The sequence below is a fragment of the Arachis ipaensis genome, chromosome B4, assembly GCF_059453495.1.
Source record: "Arachis ipaensis isolate K30076 ecotype BB chromosome B4, ASM5945349v1, whole genome shotgun sequence".
NCBI lineage: Eukaryota > Viridiplantae > Streptophyta > Magnoliopsida > Fabales > Fabaceae > Arachis > Arachis ipaensis.
The window spans coordinates 93,522,199-93,530,300 of NC_142439.1; positions in this window are offsets into that span (position 1 = coordinate 93,522,199).

The window sequence follows — 8,102 nt, forward strand, 5'->3', positions numbered from 1 at the left end:
TCTAAGTTAATTTGTTTGATTTATGCTTTTAGAAATGTTTTGGTGGTAAATTAAACAAAAATTTTAGACTGTAATATTGAAACCATTATTTTTTTTGTTTTTGCAATGACTATATAAAAATATCTAGTCTCATATTAACAATTACCATTCTTTATATAATAGTGGTATCTGATTTATTAAAATGATTGTGATAAACATTTATTGTCATATTTTTCAACATTAATAGTGACTAAAAAATTTTTACTCAATAAAAAAAAATCACTATAAAAAGTTTTCGATTATAATTTTAAATTTGATTAAAAAAATTGTCGCTGAAAGCCTAAAATGTTGTAGTCACCTCCCAACCAATGTGTGCTACATAGCTTCTCATATGTAGAATCTCGTTTCTTCTACCCACATTTCATTAATTCTCATCAAATTGCTTAAGTTATACAAAAGGAATTTGTGTTAGGAGACAACGGATAGGGTTATATAAATAGAGAGATACTTGAATAAAGATTTTATAATTGTCTTTATATGAAAATTTTTCTTTTTGACTATTGGATGATGAATTGAAGGGTTAGATTTTGATATATTATAAAAGTATTATTTTTATTTAAAATATGGTCAAATTAATAAATCACACTTTTATACAAAGCATCTTTATAAAAAGATGTTTTTGTCATCTTTATTTGAGTAGCTTTCATATAAATATAGTACTATCTTCGTTCTGGTAAAAATAGAGAGAGAGAGAAAATGTTGAAAATTAAAGATTAAAGGGAAGGAAGATGCTTTCAAAAAAACGTGTAAAACGTCTTTTTGTAAAGACACTTACGTGTCGCATTATTTTTTTTTGAATCAAAGGGAGCTCAACACAGCAGAGTGGAGCAGATAGCAAAGCTATAGTAAGAATAAAACAAGATAACATACAACTCCTAGACACTGTGACCCGGCCATCAACACCCAAAGGGCTCAGCACCACTCCATTCTTCGTAGAACGTAAACGATCTGTTAATAATGTCCCCTACTCTTGAACTCTTATTTCGGAAGAGCCTGTCATTCCTTTCTAGCCAAATTGTCCAGATAACAGCAAAGAATCCAGTGAACCATCTCTTCCTATCTACCTTCCTTTCTAGAAAGCTCGTCCAACTCTCAAAATGTTCCTTCAAAGTACCCGGAAAGCTCCACCTTTGTTGAAAGGCCATTAGCCAAGCACACCACACCTGCCATGTAATCTCACAACTAAGAAACAGATGATACGCGGTTTCCACGGGCTTACCACAGAGAAGACACCTATTGTCCTGCTGGTCAATAATCCGTAATCTGCACAGTCGATCCTTTGTGTTGACCCTTCCGACTAACGCAAACCAAGAAAGGAGTTCAACCCTCGGGGGGACAAATCCTTTCCAAACAGCACTAGTGAAGCTATAGCTGGTAACCTCCTCCGGTAGGACTTCCTCTTGCATCACTCGCACAAAGGATTTTGTTGAGTAGTCTCCTGTTTTATCAAATTTCCATACCACACTATCTTCCCTCCCATTTGTAAGCTTGAATAACTGTAAGATCTCATGAAGCTGGTGTACTAAGTCCAACTCCCACTGGAACAACTCTCTCCTCCACTGGAAACTCCAAATCCACACTAGCCCATCCCAAAAGCCACAGTCTGCTATCACAGATTCATGAAGAGTTGAGACCGAAAAAAGCCTAGGAAACATATCTTTCAATACTCCAGTCGGTAGCCATCTATCCTCCCAGAATCGGATTGTTCTGCCATTCCCTAACTCCATCGACAACCCACTGATCATCTGATCTCTCAGCCCCGGCTTACTAACTTGTAGCTGGCATATATCCTTCCAAGGACCCCCTCGCGTGGGAGTAGGCTGTCCTCCCACCATTCTTGCAGGATGCATATTATTACAAGAGCACACCACTTTCTTCCATAAGGGACAGTCTTCTTTCGAGAACCTCCACCACCACTTAAACAGCAATGCAGTATTTCGAATCACCGCATCCCCAACTCCCAACCCACCTGCCTTCTTTGGAGCCATAACCACTTCCCACTTCACGAGCGGTACCCCGTATCTCCCATCCTCAGTACTCCACAGGAACTGTCGTTGCAGGGAAATCAGCTTCTCTGCCACTGTCTTTGGCATCTTATATAAACTGAGGTAGTAAATCGGCAAGCTACTAAGAACCGCCTTAATTAGGACCAGCTTACCTGCTTTGTTAAGAGTTTTTGCTTTCCACAAACTCAGTTTGTCTTCCACCTTATCAATCACCGGTTTCCATGTCTTAACCAGTCTCGGATTTGCTCCCAGGGGAATGCCCAGATATCTGACTGGTAATGAAGCCTCTTTACAACCCAGTAACCGACACATCCTCCGGACCCACATCCTCTCACAGCTGACCGGTATAAGGCTGGACTTTTCAAAATTAATGGCCAATCCCGACATGAGCTCGAAGCATCTGAGTAGCCGATGATAATTCCTGATGGTCCCTTCATCAGGCGGACAGAAAAGAATAGTATCATCTGCAAACTGCAAGTGAGACAACTCAATATTATCTCTACCAAGCAGTAACGGAGTTATACGGCCATTCCTCACCGCCTCTCCAATCATTCGATGCAAAACATCCACAACTAACACGAACAGAAATGGGGACAACGGGTCACAATGCCGTAGACCCCGTTCCATTTTGAAAGGCTTTGAAGGTGATCCATTGACAAGCAATGACATAGATGCAGTGGTGACACACTCCTTTATCCAACCTCTCCACCTCTGGCCAAACCCCATCTTCTGCAAGACAATATCCACAAAGCCCCACTTGACTCTATCATAAGCCTTTTGGAAGTCCAGCTTTATTATTGCGGCGCTCTTTTTTCGTGTTTTTAGCCAGTGCACTGTTTCACAGGCGATCAGGGCCCCATCATGGATTTACCTGCCCTTAACAAAGGCGCTCTGAGTCTCTCCTACCAACCCCTGCATTACCTTTCGCATCCTCCTAACCAACACCTTGGATATGACCTTATAGACACACCCCACCATACTAATCGGCCTGAGGTCCTTTATTTCTCTGGCTCCAGTAAACTTTGGCACCAGCGTAACCCACGTAACATTCGAGTCTCTAGGAAGTGTAGCCGAAAGGAAGAAGTCTAGCACCGCATCAGTGAACTCCCTTCCTAAGTCATCCCAGCATTTTTTTATGAAGTTCATGTTGTACCCATCACTACCTGGCGCCTTTGTTGACTCACAATCCCACATTGCTTCCTTTATTTCTTCAACAGTTGGCAGCATTTCTAGCTCCAGTGCCTCTTCCTCGTTGATCTGCTTTACAAGCCCGTCCCTGAACCCAATCACTGGCGATGTCTCCTGGTGGTACAACCCCTTATAGAAGTCTCGAATAGCCGTCTTGATCCTCGCCTGGTTCCTTATCAACCTCCCATTAACCATTAAGGAATCAATCATATTCGACCTTCTTCGTGCTGAGGCTAGATTGTGGAAATAGCGGGTATTTTTATCCATTTCCTTCACGTGCCGCGATTTGGACATTTGCTTCCAATGAAGCTCCTTCCTGATATACCATTTTCTACAGAAGCTTACCAACGCTCTCCTTCTTGCTTCAATAGTCCCATCAGCCGTGCCAGTACTTACCATGTCATCTACTTTCTTAATTTCATCCTCCAGCTGTGTAATCCTTTGGTTCATATTCCCAAAATTGGCTCTATGCCATCTGCTCAGCGGAGTCGTCAGAGCCTTTAGTTTATCAATGAACTGTCCCTCCCCCAAGTTCCTCCACTCCTCCTTCACCATTCTCAAGAACCCATCATGGGTAAACCACGAATCCAAGCTCCGAAACGGTCTTGGTCCCCCGCTAATCCGGGTAACCTCCAAGATCATTGGGCAATGGTCTGATAACCCTCTAGGTCCCCCTCTCAGTCTTGTATCAGGAAACTCTTCTAGCCACTCTAAACTAACCAGTCCCCTATCAATACGGCTACATGATTGCCCTCTGAACCAGGTGAATAAGCGATCAGTTATTGCCAAGTCCACTAACTCCATATCCTGTATCCACGATTTAAACTCTTCTGCGGACACTGTTAAAGAGGTAGCACCCTTTCTCTCTTCTACACGAGTTACCTCGTTAAAATCCCCCATATAACAGAACGGTACTTGGCATAACCCAGATAGGAAGCTCAACTCTTCCCACATAATGAGTTTTTCCGCCCTTTCATGTGGCCCATAAACTAGACAGAAAGCACAGGGAAAGTTAGTTTTTAGCAACACACCTTTCAAGCATATCCAGCGAGCCCCTTTATAACAGTTGTTCATCTGAAATACCATGTCGTCCCACATTAATACCAGTCCCCCCGCAGCACCAACCGAACCAACTAACTCCCATTTAACTGCGCCATTTCCCCACAGTTGTGCTATATCAAAATTTGTCACCATCTCTGTCTTAGTCTCTATCAAGCCTAGCATATGCACATTAAACTTTCTCCGAAAGTTCTTAATCATACTTAGTTTACCAACCCCCTTCAACCCCCTAATATTCCAAGAACTAAAAATCATCGTATAGCACTTATACACACCTTTTTCCGATTCTTCGGTCGACTCCTCCGTGCTTTCTCCTTTTGCTTAGCCTGTTTTTTCTTCTGCGCAATTAACTCATTCTGTGCCTGTAGAATGGCCATGATGTCATCTTCCTCATCATACTGCACCGCTCCAGATTCTACTGCAAGCTTCCAGGCTTCTTGGTTTTCTTGCATATCAGCTGTCCATTTGTTCTCTGATGTTTCCATCTCAGCTTCGCTCACTGCATCAGAAGGGGCCCCTTGCACACTCGCTGAAACTCTCCCCTGAACACCAGTATCTAACTCTCCCTGACAGCCACTGTCCCTGCCCTCTGCCAACTCATCTCCCAAGCTAGCCCCCTTCCCTTCCAATGGAGAGCGCGACACTCCCTTGCCGCTGACCTCAAAAGAACCAGTGCCATCCCCTGCACGACCTGGATTCCCCCCAATGAGATCCACTGCCCCTCCTCCCTCCACCAGCCGCGGCATCATCAGCACCATCCCTCCCGCGAGAGCACTGCCTACCTCCCTCACCGGTGCCCCGCTCAACCCCCGTGCCCCCAGACTCGCCTCAGCAACCTCACCCGTGACGTCAACAGCCTTGCACACGCCACCCATCCCCATCATCATGTGCGGCGACCCAGGGTGAGCATCCGCCTCCACAGTCAGCGTCGTACTCACCAAGGCGAAGCCCCGATCTGCGTCTCTACTCCTCCCCGCATCACACCTGACCACACCGCCATGGTCTCCTTCCCCAGCCTCATCGCCCAATGTAACCGGATCATCACTCCCATACCTACCCGATTGAGATCCTCCCTCCGCATTACCCACAACCCGCTTCGCAACAGGCCCAATCCGCATCCCCTTTACGGAACCAGCATGAGGAGTAGATGGGCCTCGGGAAGTCAAGCCCAACGTTGCCCCCTTTGGCTTAGAGTAAACAAGCTTGGCCTTAGAGCTATTAGAGCCCAAACAAATCTGGCTTGTGATTTCTCCCACAGCAACCACCCGGTCCGCATCAAAGTCCCATGACTGAGTCCTCTCTGACGCATCTTCTTCAATCTCAGCACTTCCTCCCCTGAGCTCAGCAACCGTATTCTTAGCCGTTACAGAATTTGAATTCAAAGAACCGTTGCTCCATTCATCCAAAATATCAGCCGTAATTACGCTTCTGCCCTCCGGACCCCCTTCCATCCTATGCGGCAAGGCTACCTCCTCAGCCGCCGGACCCGGCCACCCCCTCTTCATCGGATTTCGAGTACCGCTAATGCCCTCCATGCTCCCAGCAACCCCTGGCATCACATCAGTCACCACCACACCCTCCAAAGAGCCATGTTCATCACTGCCAAGTTCCTCAGCAATTACCTCAAACTCCGTCGACCCTACAGTTAAATAAAACTTTTCCGAGATAGATGCCACCCTCCAGGTATCGATCAGCATGCGACCAGCCCGGAGCGACAAACTTGGGGCTGTAACGTTAGCACAAGCCACAACCTCACCCCACTGGCTACCAATCGCACGAAAAGTATCCTCGGACCAGGCATGTAGTGGAACGCCAGAACACTCAATCCACACTCTTCTCCTCACACTCCGTTCCTGATCATTCCAACGGCACATACTATGGAAAAACTGCCAGCGGCCATCCCCACAACCCTCCAACGCCTCCTCCGCACTCTTTGTACTCTCAAATATCAGCAAGGCCTTATACCTTCCCAGCTCACAGATTTTAACAACGTGAGGCCAAGCCTTCCTACTGAGTTCATTCAATAGTCTGAAGTCAATTGGTCTCACAGTACTCCCAATCACACTCCTTTGCAGCCATTCGAGATTGGTCTTGGCAACATAGGCTTTCAGCAACATTGCCCCCATTTTCTTGGAATCCTCCTCTATGGCATGTGTTGCAATATCTAGAGCACTCGGCCGTGCTCCATGCACCATGTTTGGAGATGGCTGGATACCAACTGTGTGCTCCCTTACCGCGTTATTGACCTCAGCCTGGCGGTAGTGTGGCCTTCCCTCCGCCACCACCTCTGCCACTCTTCGTCCCTTAGAAGCATCCCTCCTATACTTAGCCTCCCCTACACAAAGCTCTTTCCCCCTTAACACCATGTGATTCATTTCAGCAATAGCCTTCAGCGCTCCTCCCTTCGTAGTATATCGTATGAAGGCAAATAGGTAGATCTTCCCATTTCTCGTCTTTCTTGAGAGGTATATGTCGTTGATCCGTCCCGTCCAAGAGAATAACCCAAACAACTCGCGTTTCGAGATATCCGCTGGTAAACTGTCCACGAAAACACTGAATGAATCTCGTTCAAACCGAACGTACTCCTCCCGATTCCAGACTCTGGGGTCTTTCGCTATGCTTGATCGCTCCCTCATGCTTTCTTGTTAATTAGGTACTCCTTAGGTACTTCCAGACAACAAACATAAACTAACCGGAACTAATGATGATCTAATCACATCGTGTTCTGTGTATGTTTTATATGTTTCCAATGCTGGACCACACATAATAATAATACATACATACAAAACAGAATGAATTAAAAGAGGAATGAATTGGGAGAGAAAATAAAATTAGCGAGCTAAGTGGAAAAGAAATTAAGAAAAGAAAGTAGAAGAAGATGGAAAGAATTTGACGAAGAAAAGACAAAGAAAGGTGTCGCATTATTGTTGGACGTATTAATGAATCGGTTATTTTTTAATTTCTTAACAAATTAGAATAAAACCGATTTTTTTTATAACAATAACAATAAACTCAATTGTCATCAGATCCGGTCGAACTAACCAATTTACATAACCCACTGGATCATGGATTTCTTTTTTTAAACAAAAATTTGGGATATATTTATCTTTTTATCAAAAAATTTAAATATGATTCGGTTTAGATTGTATAAATTGGTCGGATCAAATCGAGTCTAATAATTATAGTGCAAACAATTGGGTTTATTATTATTGTTGCTATAATAAATCAATTTTATTCTGGTATATTAAAACATAAATTATTAACTAATAAAAATGTTCAATATTATCATGACATATGTAAACGTCTTAAAAAAAAAAAACATTTTTAAGTGTCTTTATCCAAATGATGTCCTAAAAGAAAATACGGAGGCATTGATACTTGAGATTGTGATATGAACAAGTATTTGATTCCTTGATAGAAAATATCTGATCCAACAAATGTTGGTATCATCAACTTTTGGAGTCAAATTGCTATAAACTTTTGGGTAGAACCCGGGGATGTAGCATCTGAAAGTGGTCATGTACAAATAGAACGTTCGGAGGTTTTCGTGGAACAAAGACCATGGGACATGAATATATGCATAACCTTTTTCTTTTTTGGGTTTGAACCAATATGTTATACATAAAATCATCAGCTATATAAAGACTGGTAAAAAATATCATCGAGGGGAGAATTTTTTTATCGAGTCCAGTATATATAAAGTAGAGAAAGAGCAGCTTTGAATGAAGTAGGCTTCAAGTGATAAAAAGAGTAGTTATTCTAACAGAATAATACAAACATAAGATGTTTCATGACACAAAAGAAATGTTC